A 14,698-nucleotide genomic window follows, 5' to 3' on the forward strand; every position below is an offset into this window, starting at 1 on the left:
CCAACCTAAACCTCCCCTGGTGCAACTTTAGCCCATTCCCTCTAGTCCTATCACTAGTTATCTGCGAGAAGAGGCAGACCCCCAGCTCCCCACACCTTCCTTTCAGGTAGTTGTATGTAGAGAGCAATAAGGTCTCCCCTGAGCCTCCTCTTCTCCGGACTGAACAACCCCAGTTCCCTCAGCCGCTCCTCATAGGACTTGTGTTCCAGGCCCTTCACCAGTCTCTTAGCCCTTCTCTGGACACGCTGCAGGGCCTCCATGTCCTTCTTGTTGCAAGGGGCCCAAAGCTGAACACAGGGAGCAGCCTCACCAGAGCAGAGTTCAGGGTTTAGATCCCACCAGTGTTGCTCTGCTTGGGCCCAGTCTTTTCCCTATGCCAGCATTTGCGCTTACAGGCAGGATTAATTACCAGGTTGAATTAATGAGCTGAGTGACCATTGGTGCCAGCAAGCTGGACTGGCCCACAAGTCCTGAGGGCAGAAGCAAAGGACTCAGGAGGTGGGAAGTGGAGCAACTCATTTCAGTGGCAGAAAAGGGTGATGTCTATCTGCCATCCCTCCAGCACTTGTAGACCTTACATTACACTAAAATGCAAGCTGCTGTTCATACAGGCCATCCTTTTCTTCCCGTGCTGTCACATATAAGGTCCTTCCCTTGTTCTTACACCCCAGTTGGTGTTTATTTGGCCTTATGTAAACAAGGACAGGGAGGTAATATTTTCCTTTTTCAATGATAGTCGTTGTGTCATGGAAGCCCAACTTAGTTTCAAGACAACACAGTCTGGCTGTCTAGCTTGCCTCATTAGTGCTAATACTGGGGATGGGTGAGACTGCAGGAAAAGGAGGTACTCCCTTCATTTGGCTGCAGAATTTAGACAGGTATAAAACAAGTTTATAGCAACCACACCTCCAAGCTGAGGAGTCACGTTTCCAAGCTGCAGTTTCACAGTGGTTTAAACCAAACTAAATTGGTGCTACAGTGGTCCCACTTGCTTGCTTCTCACAAATCCCATTTTCAGGAATTTTGCACATCTGCTCTGTCCCATGCGCTGACATCTGCATGACCTCACACAATAGAGATCTACATCCACGAGCACAGCAGAAGGCAAGACTACACGCAGCCCTTTGCTGATTTTGGTGTGACCTAGCAAATTTGGGATCCCTTCCCTAATTGGTCCCTAGGCATTGAAATAGTAGATACATTTAAAACAGAAATGTATGTGTTATACTTTGAGCCTATTATAGTTTCACCAAAAGATTATCAGTTCCTCAACTTGTTTTCACAGCTGGATTTCCCCTTGCACATATAAAGAACTATAATTTTGGATGCAGCTGAATAGTTCTTGTCTTACGTTTGCAATGCCATTTTCTAAGAAAGGCTGTGAAATTTTTGCATATATTTATGAATTCTTTTTATTGAAAATGTGACCCATGAAACTGATAGAAATATAAAAACAAACAGCAAAAAATGTGCCTGTATTGTCATATTTTTTTCAGTGCATTAGAAATCTGATTCTGCGGTATTGTCAGTTTAAAGAGTAACTTTCTTGCTGTGAGTTTCAAAAGTAACTGCCGATCTAATAAGATTAACTAAACAGAAAATAAGTGAATAGATTGTACTGGCCTCTTAGAATATCGAGAGCTGTAAACAGTTTCAGTCCACCAGATGAACTTTGCAGAAACACAGGAAAAACAACAAAATGCACCCCCCCAAAAAAAAAATTAAAAATCACCTTTCGTTGTAGTCCAAGTTAATGTCAGTCTCCTAAGATAGAAAATCCTGAGCAAAAAAAAGAAGTGGTGGAAAGCTCATGGCAGTAGCTTCTCTGAATTTCTCTTGATTCAAAGCAAATAAACTGACTATATAATCTAATAATCCGTGAATGGCACTAAAGCTGAGGGGAAGGGTTAAGTATAATAAGGTACACACTTGGAATATTGAAACTATTTTGTCAGCCCAAAGGTGACATTGCACAGCTATGTTAAGGGAAAAAAGCCATGTTGGGATATGCAGCTTCTGTTTTTTTTCCATTTCACATCAAAAGAACTTTTTCAGAAAACACAGGAGGAAATAATTTTTACAGCATTTCTGTAAAATCAGAAGATTAAACTACTGTATTTCATCCTGACAGCACTCATGCCTTTATATACTGGATGGACATTGGTATAACACTAGAAAAATGGTAGACGTTTTACTGCTGAGTTGTTCTGGTACAATCATGACATTTTCCTTTGAAACCCAACCACTGAACAGATTATTTTTTTTTTTGGTGGGTGGGGGGAACAAAAAATGTTGGTTCATTTCTTTCTCTGCAAATCGACAGTATTTTCATATTGCAAATAGAGCTTCTGGATATGCATTTTTTTTTTGGCAAGGCACAAGTAGCACTCTAACTCTGCATCTACAGCAGACCTCCAAGTTGGACAAAGGACACGGTTTTGTTGTTCAATGTTCTCACAAAGTCCTAGTGGGCTTTATACCCAAGGATGTGGGCTAGGCTCCAAGAAGGCGGCATTTTTTTCATTCAAGCCAAAGATTTTTTAAAGCCTCTTATTTGCAGTTAAGGGGATTGCTTCCTGTGGAATGCAATCTTCTTTTTCATATGCAAGCATGTGAGGGTAAATCCACTACTCTGGTGTGTTTGTAACAATGCGTAATATTTTGTAGAGCAATTAAGCCTCATAATTGAATGCAGAATAAAAATTTCCTTCAGTCTTCTGAGTATGACTGGCTAGCAACATGAGCAATTACACCAGGAGCTGAGATAAATGACACTAATTCACTGAGGTACATTTCCAACCTGAATTGCACACCAAACCTGTTTCTGTGTCCCCACTCCATATAAGCAAGCTGCACAATTATTGCATGTAACATCCTGTTCTGAAAAGGGCAAGAATTATTCAGAGAAATAGGCTGGGGAGGAAGAACGCTGTGCTCTTCATTCCTATGGCTGATAAGAAAGTGTGTCTCTTAGTCTGTCTCTGCCCTTTCTTTTCCCAGCAGTAGCTTCAACAGGCAGGGACCTCGTGCAAGCCAGTTCTTGAACTCCTTTTGTGTGCCTGTCATTCATTCTGACAGTCAAGCTACTTCCACGCACTGACATCTGAAAAATCATTCCTATACAGAAGATGTAGTCCCATCAGTGAAAGAACCATAAAAATCCATTGAAAATCCCTGTGATTTAAAGGTCTCTGTCAAAAATAGGAAGCACATGCCGTAATAATAAAAATAGAGTAAATTTAAATATGAGTCATTCAGAAAGTTCCCGTAAATTGCAGTTGACATGGCCTCAGTTTGCACTGAAGAAGTGTATGAGAAAGTTGTCCTTACATTCCTGGCAGATTCTTCAGCAGCCATGACAGAGCTTCTGCATCATGTTCCAGCCCTGGGGGGCTTGAGGTTGGCATTGAGATTGGGTCTTGGATGGAGTCCTTCCATCGTACGCTCCCTTCTCTTAGTGGATATATTCCAGAGCCACCATGTTTTTACCTGTGCATAGGTCAGAGATCATTTCATCAGGGTTTTTCTTAGTGCTCTCAGGAGGTAAAACAGTGCCATATTTCGCATTTTGAAGCACGAATATGTCATTTTTTTTCTGTCCATGATGTACAGGTATTTATTTCACACCTTTTCTTACATTAATTTTAAAATAATGAAGTGTTACTTTTAAAGGTGAATTTATCACTGTTGATAACTTTTAAGAATCATTTGAATTCCCCCCTCCAAGACGAAGAATATCAGAATAATAAAGTAATAAATATCTTCTGAATACCATTCAATTAATGCACTACGGAAAGTTCTTCTGGTGATGCCATATCTGTAGCCAGCTAGTTAAAGTATTAAAGCCCATTTTTGTCACAAGGCCTTAACGATGAAATCAGCTGTATCTGTGCTAAAACTGTATTCAGTGCCTTCTAATGTTTGCTACATTTTGGCCTGTGCCACAGATGTTTTTGAAATTACACATTTAGTATAGATCATTTTCATTTGCCTGTTTATGAAAGAGTCAGAAGTTGCAACTAGTAGTCTCGTATATTTCTTATATATCCTAAGTGAATTTGATTACAGAAATAGGAGGTGAGGGTGTGCAGACTGATGCCTGATTACTGGATTACTCAAAGGTATTAATTTGTTCCTTATTGTCAAATATGTTTTAACATGTAGATGCTGCAATTACATAATTCATCCTGATAAATCTTTTATGATTCATTTGCTAATTTTCTTGATATGTGTGATACAGAGAAGGAAGAATAAATTAAAAGATACAGGTAATGAAAAAAATAACATAGATCAAGATAATAGTGTCAGAGTTAACTTGTAAGTGGCCATTTCTCTTTTATCATGTCAGTCTGTGATATCTTCTGTAATTACCCAAAGTACTGCTACATAACTCAGTGTCCTGTATGTCCTTTCTGTGCAGTGGCAGAGAGATTTGTCTCTAGTGGTAGGGATATCTAGCTGTTGTTCGTCAAGAGTTGTTTGTCAGCATGCCTGTGTTGTGTCTAATACATTTGTGTAATGTTGCTGTATAGTAGTTGCTGGAAAAAAAATGTGATGCAATAGCTCACCACAATAGTCCATCAATATAAAATTTTCTATCTTGTTAAGCTAAAGAAATTAAACTTTTAGAAATTAAAATTAAAATTAAATTAGAAAATTAATTTTAGAAATTAAAATTTTATTTTAAAATACTTACAAGAGCTTTTCTAAATAGATGCAATTACCTTAATACTGAAATATTACTGTTTTGACAGCAGTACGAAAGAACTGGAAAGGGATCCAAAGCACTTGATTCATCTGACCTGAAAAGTGAAAAGTAGCCAGCACATAGTGTACTGCACAGCAGTATCAAGGGACGTATGTAGTTGGGTATATTTTGGCCTTGGACTGGCAAAATCTCTATTCTTGCAAAACAAGTTGTGGCATTTTTATTATCTACATGAAACTTGCAAGACAGCAAATGTGCAAAACAATATGAAAAAAATAGTGTGTTGCCACTCATCCTGGTGACACCAACACGGCTGCAGACTGTGCTCACATTTACACAAAGCAACCACTTCTCACTGCATGGGAATTAGAAGAGAAAGGGAAAAAAAAAAGTTGTCTGCTTTGGCTTTCTTCTCACCCTACTCCCCCCATTTTTTTTTTCCATCATGCAAGCCCTGCTATAAATAGAACCAGATTCAGCAATCATTTATTACTTGCGTAATTCCTACGTTACAAGGATTGATCAAGAGAGGTTTTGTTACATAAGTAGAGTCTGCAGCGTTCTTCCTCAACAAGAGAAAGTTTTCCTTACATACATATAGTTTAATGAATGCCTAAAGTTTCAAGCATATAGCTTGTTTGTCTATTTGTTTGCCATAAGGAATTGTGTACATTTACATTTTGGAACGAATGTGAGCTAGATGAATTTTTTGGCAGTTGCATAATTTTAATAGGCTTTTTCTTTAGTAGGTTGAAAAATCTTGTCTGGTTGCTGGAGAGCTCCCTCTAGTGGTGACTTTCCTGGGAGATCTTAACAAGCATTCCTGTCCAGAGGCACGTAGTTGAAACTTTACCTACCCTATCTGTTACTGATAATGCTGTGCAGAAAAAGGAAGAAGCCACGATAGCAGTTGCTAGAAATATTTTTTGCTTGGCTGTTCACCCTTCTCACATAGAAACCTATTAGGTTTGCATGGATGCAAATATAAGTTGGTATTTTGGGGGGATATCTGTAAATGAGCCTGCATAAGAAAAATGTTAAGCACTCATCTGTGTTCTAGAATAAAAAATGTTAATTTGCTCTGACCAAATGCATGATATGAAGGATCTATGCAATAGAAGGGTGTGTTTTTACTAAATCACTTTACAGTTCAGAACTCAGGTTGTCTCCCACACTGCAGGAATACAAATGGCTTGAAAAAAGAAATTCAGAACATCCTCCCTTCCGCCAAGTCCCTACCTTTTGTTCCTCACCTGCGAAAAGATACGGACCTGCAGCATCAGGGACTGAAGCAGCAGACACAAATCCTGCGAACCTCTTTTGCAACGTGGTGGAGTCACTGGAACAGTCTCTATGTCTCCTAGGAGAGAGGCTGAGTCACAGTTTTTGGTACGTCTGCATCAAGGGAGCGTGGAGGTTGCTTCTAAGCATACAGCCGGTGCACTGATTTCCTGTGGTTGAAGTTAAAAGGCTGAAGATGGCTTGTCCAGATCTTCCAAGCTAACGTGAATCATACTGTTTTAGAATGAAAATTAAAATGAGGTAATAGCCATAAAGTGCAGCTATAAAATAACAGTGCCATGAATCAGGTAAAATAGTCGGAAAAGTAAGGTGGGTTACAGGGGAAAATAGTAAGGTTGGTTTTGTGTTTATATGTGTCTTGTGCGTTCTGAAATAGACTGTTTAAATATAGTTAGACTCATAGAGCTGCAATGATCAGATTAACAGATAGCTTGCTTCATCAATAAAATAAAGTATTTAGTCATAATAAAGTATTTAGTCATACATCATCAGAAACAGGTAACAGAATACTTGAATCCAAGCAACTCAGATTCAGGCAATTTGTGAAAACTAGGGTTGGATTCAGATCTTATGGTGCTGACCAACGTCAGGATTTGGGCTTGTTATTTTGCTGATCTTTTTTAGAAGAGGTTGAGGTACTGCTGTGGTATGTACTTATGTGACCTTTTAATGAAAATACGTGCAAATATTTATTAATTGAAATAACAAAAATGAGTAATATAATTGTCAGAACTTAAATGATACATTTTTACGTATACATGCAAATTACCTTAAAAACAACCTGTTTCAAACAACTGTTAAAAACAACTTCTGACTTTTCTTTGAAATTTTCTGAATCTATGTAGATCCTCAGTTTGCTTTCCAGTAAATTCTACTGCCACTAATTTATTTGATGTTTGCAGATGCCTTTTGACACCCACATATAAGGAATTTGATATTCATTTACCTTAATCCATAAAGTTGCAGTTCTGAGATTCATAAAACAACATTTAGATGCCAATTTAGCTGTATTTTAATAATAAGTTTAGGTATTTTACCATTCCTATATTCTAGAAGGGAAATGATAAGCGAAGTGAAGATACAGATTTGATACATAGGCACTCTGAGCAAACAAGATTTCTTAAAGTCAGATTATGAATAAGATTTCTGTTCCTCTTTTAGAGCCTCTATCTTTGCAATGAGAAAACTCACTTGTCCTCATTCCAGGGCTGGGGAATTATTTCATTATAGACAAATCAAGAAAAATATATGATATTACTTTTTGTGTAAAATCCCAAGTAATATCATACAAAATTCATGGCAGCAGAAGTAGACTCTTTTTAATCTGCTTTAATTGAGTAACCATAATGTCTGTGATGCCTCAATGAAAAATTAACTTTTGTTCTCTTTTTAATATATTATGATTCATAGCACAAACATTCTTGTACTCACTGCCAGTGTTTAAACACAATAACCAGACTATTTAGAAGTAAATTCCCATGGAAACAAAAATTTCTGTATACAAATATTTCTGCATGCCAATGTATCCTGTATGCTCTGGATTTTCCAGAACACATGCCCAGTGCATAAGTAAGCATGGGTGTATCAGTTGTCAGAATGTCAACAGATACGCCTGTCTCCAGCACACTGCATGTCCACCTTTGCAGCAGATGCCTAAATCTTCCAGTCTATTCATTCTCACTGATGTCATGCCAAGCACTCGAAAAGAACTGAGGCTGTATGAAAATGGGAGTGATTAGCCAACCACCATCTACAACCAGACTTAACCCAGTTTAGATACCTGCTTGTTTTAAACACATTGGCTTATTTTAAACTAGTTTACATGGCAGTCTACAGCCCAGTCTTTCAGGAAGGAAAAGACTGCAGAGCCTAAGCTAAAATAATAGCAATTTGGAGACAGTGGCCGGTTTTGTGTAATAAACCTTTTTTTTTATTCTCCATTTTAATTTTACTTCTCCATTTTTAGGTCTCAATAACATACCAAGCATCCTCATACCAAGCAGATGTTCCTCTAGGTTCACCACTGGCAAAGCTAGGCAGGCCCATGAGATGGAGCAGGGCAAGCAAAGCAGATTCTGCAGCAGCACCCAGGGACAGCCACAGCCAGACAAGTCTGTACTCACAAAGCAGGTCTGAGGTCAAGCCAGTTGGCTGGCGCAGGTACACAACTGGGGTGCAAGCTGGAGCTGAAATGTAACTTTCAAGAGAAAGGGGGAAGAAGCCCTCAGCATGGCTCCTCACAGGTGTCTAACCCAAGGTGACACAGCTACATCCCATCAGCATCAGCCTCCAGCACCAGCAGTCAGACCCCTGTGGATTTAGTGGCAAATTTGAAGTCTTAGGTTCTTTTGCCATAATTAAAATAAGCTAATTTCTTTCCCCAATATATACTTTCTCTCTCTCTCTTTTTTTTTTTCTTGAGTGTAAAAATACATGCTTCTTCATGTGTACAAGAATGGCAGTGCTGCTTTGTCTTAAATGCTTTAAGTTCCTGGTGTTGATACAAGTATGAGCACTTGTATCCCACTTCAGTCCCAGAGCTATGTGGTAGAGGAGGAGCAAGAGCAGTAGAACCAGTCCACCCAAAATACTGATTTAATTTTGAGATGGACCTGAATGACAACATCTAAAATTTCAACATAGAGTTTTCCACCCACAGTTCACTTTTGTTCATCTCTCTGGCTTTGTTGTGGGCCATTTTCACAGAATCACAGAATCGTCTAGGTTGGAAGAGACCTCCAAGATCACCTAGTCCAACCTCTGACCTAACGCTAACAAGTCCTCCACTAAACCATATCACTAAGCTCAACATCTAAACGTCTTTTAAAGACCTCCAGGGATGGTGACTCAACCACTTCCCTGGGCAGCCCATTCCAATGCCTAACAACCCTTTTGGTAAAGGAGCTCTTCCTAATATCCAACCTAAACCTCCCCTGGCACAACTTTAGCCCATTCCCCCTCGTCCTGTCACCAGGCACGTGGGAGAATAGACCAACCCCTACCTCACTACAGCCTCCTTTAAGGTACCTATAGAGAGCGATAAGGTCGCCCCTGAGCCTCCTCTTCTCCAGGCCGAACAATTCCAGCTCCCTCAGCCGCTCCTCGTAAGACTTGTCCTCCAGACCCCTCACCAGCTTGGTCGCCCTTCTCTGGACTCGCTCGAGCACCTCCATGTCCTTCCTGTAGCGAGGGGCCCAAAACTGAACACAGTACTCGAGGTGCGGCCTCACCAGAGCCGAGTACAGGGGGACAATCACTTCCCTAGACCTGCTGGCCACACTGCTTCTTATACAGGCCAGGATGCTGTTGGCCTTCTTGGCCACCTGAGCACACTACTGGCTCATATTCAGCTGACTATCAACCAGTACTCCCAGGTCCTTCTCTGCCAGGCAGCTTTCTAACCACTCATCTCCCAGCCTGTAGTGCTGGTTGGGGTTGTTGTGCCCCTGGTGCAGGACCCAGCACTTGGCCTTGTTGAACTTCATACAGTTGGCCTCAGCCCATTGGTCCAGCCTATCCAGATCCTCCTGCAGAGCCTTCCTGCCCTCGAGCAGATCGACACACGCACCTAACTTGGTGTCATCTGCAAACTTACTGAGGGTGCACTCAATCCCCTCATCCAGATCATCAATAAAGATATTAAAGAGGACCGGCCCCAGTACTGAGCCCTGGGGGACTCCACTAGTGACCGGCCTCCAACTGGATTTAACTCCATTCACCATGACTCTTTGGGCCCAGATATCCAGCCAGTTTTTAACCCAACGAAGCATACATCAGTCCAAGCCATGAGCAGCCAGTTTCTTCAGGAGATTGCTGTGGGAAACAGTGTCAAAAGCCTTACTGAAGTCAAGGCAGACCACATCCACAGCCTTTCCCTCATCCACTAAGCGTGTCACTTTGTCATAGAAGGAGATCAGGTTCATCAAGCAGGACCTGCCTTTCATAAACCCATGCTGACTGGGCCTGATCGCCTGCTTTCCCTGCAAGTGCCACGTGATGACACTCAAGATAATCTGCTCTATATAAGAGCATATATCAAGAACTTATATATAAGCTTCCCTGGCACTGAGGTCAAACTAACAGGCCTATAGTTCCCTGGGTCTACCCTCTGGCCCTTCTTGTAGATGGGCGCCACATCTGCTAGCCACCAGTCGACTGGGACCTCCCCCAATAGCCAGGACTGCTGATAAATGGTGGAAAGCGGCTTGGTCAGCTCCTCCGGCAGTTCGCTCAGTACCCTCGGGTGGATCCCATCCGTCCCCATCAATTCACGTACATCCAAGTGCTGTAGCAGGTCGCCAACCATTTCCTCGTGGATAGTGAGGGCCACATCCTGCTCCCCATCCCCTTCCACCAGCTCAGGGTACTGGGTATCCAGAGAACAACTGGTTTTACCACTAAAGACTGAGGCAAAGAAGGCATTAAGCACCTCAGCCTTTTCCTCATCTTTTCTAACTAAGTTTCCCCCCGCATCCAGTAAAGGATGGAGATTCTCCTTAGTCCTCCTTTTTGTGTTGATGTATTTGTAAAAACATTTTCTTAACAGGCAGTAGCCAGATTGAGCTCCAGATGAGCTTTGGCCTTTCTAATTTTGTCCCTGCACAGCCTCGCAACATCCTTATAGTCCTCCTGAGTGGCCCGCCCTCTTCTCCAAAGATTATAAACCCTCTTTTTTTTCTCCTAAGCTCGAGCCACATCTCTCTGTTCAGCCAGGCCGGTCTTCGTTGGCACTGGCTCGTCTTTGGGCACGTGGGGACAGACCGCTCCTGAGCCATTAAGATTTCCTTCTTGAAGAGTACACAGCCTTCCTGGACTCCTCTGCCCTTCAGAACCACCTCCCAAGGGACTCTGCCAACCAGTGTCCTGAACAGCTCAAAGTCTGCAAAGTCAGCCCTCCGGAAGTCCAAGACAGCAGTTTTACTGGTCCCCTTCCTGACTTCGCCAAGAATAGAGAACTCTACCATTTCCTGGTCACTCTGCCCAAGGCAGCTCCCGACCACCACATCTCCCACCAGTCCGTCACTGTTTGTGAACAGAAGGTCTAGCGGGGCACCTCCCCTGGTAGGCTCTCTAACCAGCTGCATCAGGAAGCTATCTTCCACGCTCTCCAGAAATCTCCTAGACTGCTTTCTCTGGGCTGTGTTGTGCTTCCAGGATATGTCTGGGAAGTTGAAGTCCCCCACGAGAATAAGTGCTGGTGATTTCGCAACTTCTGCCAGCTGCCTTTAGAACTCCTCGTCCGTCTCCTCATCCTGGTTCGGCAGTCTATAACAGACCCCCACCAGGACGCTTGCCTTGTTGGCCTTCCCGCTGATCCTAACCCATAGGGACTCAACCTTATCATTCCCAGACTCAGTCTCGAGTTCCACAACATCAAAACGCTCTCTAATATAGAGAGCCACACCACCACCCCTTCTGTGCTGCCTGTCCCTTCTGAAGAGCCTATAGCCAGTCATTGCAGCACTCCAGTCACGGGAGTGGTCCCACCACATTTCCGTGATGGCAACCAAGTCATAGTTTGCCTGCTGCACGATGGCTTCCAGCTCCTCTTGTTTTTTGCTCAGACTGTGTGCATTAGTGTAGATGCACTTCATTTGGGCCACTGCCTTCTGCCTGGGCCCTGACACTGTTCCCCCGGCACACCTCTAACGAGCCTTATTTCATCCCCGTCCCCCTTCTTACCTAGTTTAGGGCCCTCTCAATGAGCCCTGCCAGCTCCTGGGCTAGGATCCGGTTTCCCCTTAGAGATAGGTGGGACCCATCTGCAGTTATCAGGCTGGGTGCCGAGTAAAGCGCCCCATGGTCAAAAAAACCAAGATTTCTGTGTCGGCACCAGCCTCTGAGCCACGTGTTAATCAGGTGGGCTTTCCGTGTCCTCTCCGTACCCCTCCCTGCCACTGTAGGGATAGATGAAAACACCACCTGAACTCCTGCTCCATCCACTAACTGTCCCAGTCCCCTAAAGTCCCATTTGATAGCCTTCAGGCTTCTCTCTTCAATATTATCACTGCCAGCCTGGACTATCAACAGAGGATAGTAGTCAGAGGGGCAAACCAGGTTGGGAAGCTTTCTGGCAACATCCCTGACCCTGGCCCAAGGGAGGCAGCAGACTTCCCTATGGGTAGGGTCAGGCCGACAAATAGGGCCCTCTGTTCCCCTGAGGAGGGAGTCGCCTATAAAGATTACCCTTCTGTCTTTCTTGGTGGAGTCAGTCTTGAGGCGTGGAGTCGACTTCCTCGCCCTAGGCATCCTCCTGGGTAGACTTTCTACCTCATCCTCACCCACCGGTCTCTCAAGCTCCAGGGCTTCAAATCTGTTGCACCTGGGAAGGTGGTGCCGGTAGGGGGGGGTCGTCGTCTGCGAGGTCGAGCAGGGACCTGTCTCCATTCCTCCTCAACTCCTAGGTCCCCTCCCTCTGCCCGACAGCGATGGGGCAAGGGGTACACCCCCATTTGGGGTGTCTTACCTCGGTACCTCTCCTTCAGGCCCTGCAGGGAGTTGCTCCACCAGTCTATCTCCCGCTCACACTCCCTGATAGCCCTCAACCCCTCCACCTCCTCCTTGAGTTCTGCCACCAGGCGGGCCACCAGGTCATCCGCCTGCTCACACCTCACACACGCAGTCTCTCTGCCTCCCTCAGATGGCAGCAACAGGCTCAGACACTCCCTGAATCCAGAGACCTGAACTGCCGCATTTTTGAGCAGGCAGTCAGTCTGGGTGGGTGGTTACAGACTTTCTAGAGAGAGCACTCTGCCTGGTGTAGACCATCGCAGCCTAGCTAGCGGTCGACAGCCGTTAGAGAAGTTGTTCGTATGGACGGGGGGCAACGCCCTGCCCTCCCTCCTTGCCCTCCCCCGCCACTCCCTTCTGATGCGCCGCGCTCCCTAGGGGTTGCTTTTGAACGGCCGGGGGAGGGGGCGCTGCTGGCTCCGCCTGCACCTCGTCAGCCTCCCTCGCGAGGGCTGCCGGGTCCTGGAGGCTCCCTTGAGTGGCCTCGATGCCGGAAAAGTAGCCCTGCCTGCCCTGATCCCCCGCTACGCATACGCGACTGCCCCGGAGCCGATCGCCTCGGCAAGAAGTGTTTTAAGTGTATGGAGCAGTTTCATGACTTGAGCTGTAGACTTGGGCTGAAATTCAGTAATCCAGAAAATCCTGCTGTGATGAGGCTTTGTGTCAGTCCTTACCTAAGCACAAGTTCCCTTGATTGCAGTGAGTGTTGCTTAAGAATGAATTTCAGAAGTATGCCCGAAAATAGGAATGAAGACCATCTTGGCAGTAGCTACAATTCCCCTTATTTATTCAAGCAATCCTAGGGCATGATGACATCTTCAGAACTAGCATCCAGTTATATGTATTCTTAGAAAAAAAGATCAAGACATTCTTCAACAGAGGATAAGAATGTGTTGTTCTCCCAGTCCGATTTGCCTAAAGTATGTATGATGAAAGGAAACCACTTCTGGATTATCCATTTTATTTCTTCAAGCAAACACTTCAGTCAATCAGATCTTTCTATTTGAGAAGGCTTTTACTGAAGCTGCAACATTCCTGGCATTTTGCAGCACTCCCTTCTTTTCTCTGGGATCCTAGGAGTTTCACAAGGACCATGCTCTCTGGATTTCAATGGGTCAGACTACCAGAGTGATATTTTCCCTCTTTGGTACAATGTAATCAATATCTTGATGCTGCTTCCAGAAACGTTAACTTGAGCCTAGAGAATGAAACAGATATGTTGGCTATGCCTACACTGTGTTCGAGGTTATTCTGTCTATGTTCACGCTGCAGAGTGCTTCCAGACTATTATAGGGATGTCCACACATAAGGATATGCTATAGGTATGTCAAAAAAAGAAAACACATCTTTGGGTTTTGAAAGCATTTCTGGAGTATTTGTGCAATCTCATGCATTTAAAGATGTGAGAGCATGCAAAACAGAAGCTGCCTCCAAGGCACCATTTCTGGAAACATGGTATTTGTGTGGTTTCGTGACCATGTTCCTGGTCAGGCCCAAAAGCAAATATTTTTCAAGAAAAAAAATACTTTTGCTGTCCTTACTAGCATAAGCTATACCCAAATAGAGGCTATCACAGTCAGCTCTAGAGAACAATGCTGCATTGATTTGGTCCCCTGTTCTTCTTCAGAAACCACACAAAACGTAGATTATGCCTCCCACTGTCCGGTTTTAGAGTATCTTGCAGATACTTAGAAATCCGGCACCTATCAGCCAGCTGGCCACCCATGTTTGTATTAAACAAAGCACCCAGGCACACTGTGCTACTGCTGCAGGCTCTGCGGCAGCATCTTGCTAGGCAGTGCTTGGCATCCCAGGGTTTGGTAGTCAGTCAGCTGGCATTGCTGGAGGAAGGTCTGCAGTCATGGGTGAAAGCCAAAGCGAGAGCACAGGTATAGCTGCTGTAGTTGTGCTTGTCTGCCACCAGCATGGCTTTTTGCTTGTTATCGTAGGCATAAGGCAGACTCTGCATCCAGTGGTCACCAAGCACTTAGACCTTCTGGAGCTGGCATGTGAAATGAGGTCCTCTCTTGTGTCTCGTGGACAGTGTGGTCAGCACAGCAAATGAGGGGGAACACCCTATCTGTGTGGCAGAAAATGTGAAGAAGCACATCACGGGTGAAGGTATGTCCTGGTGGTGCAGGCTGTGGCATGGTCCTGTTGCCATACATTGTCCCAGCA

General features: G+C 44.0%; 2 long non-coding RNA genes across 2 annotated transcripts; one reads left to right on the forward strand and one right to left on the reverse strand.

The window, feature by feature from the left end:
- Positions 1–290: 290 nt before the first annotated feature.
- On the reverse strand, positions 291–12,914 carry LOC310895846. The gene is made up of 3 exons (XR_014580991.1): positions 12,197–12,914; positions 5,962–6,223; positions 291–3,489 (listed from the first exon to the last, which is right to left on the reverse strand). It is a non-coding gene; the product is annotated as an uncharacterized lncRNA (long non-coding RNA).
- LOC310895851 lies at positions 5,586–5,940 on the forward strand. The gene is made up of 2 exons (XR_014580996.1): positions 5,586–5,674; positions 5,889–5,940. It is a non-coding gene; the product is annotated as an uncharacterized lncRNA (long non-coding RNA).
- Positions 12,915–14,698: the final 1,784 nt, after the last annotated feature.

Source organism: Anser anser (assembly GCF_964211835.1).
Source record: "Anser anser genome assembly, chromosome: 2".
Taxonomy (NCBI): domain Eukaryota; kingdom Metazoa; phylum Chordata; class Aves; order Anseriformes; family Anatidae; genus Anser; species Anser anser.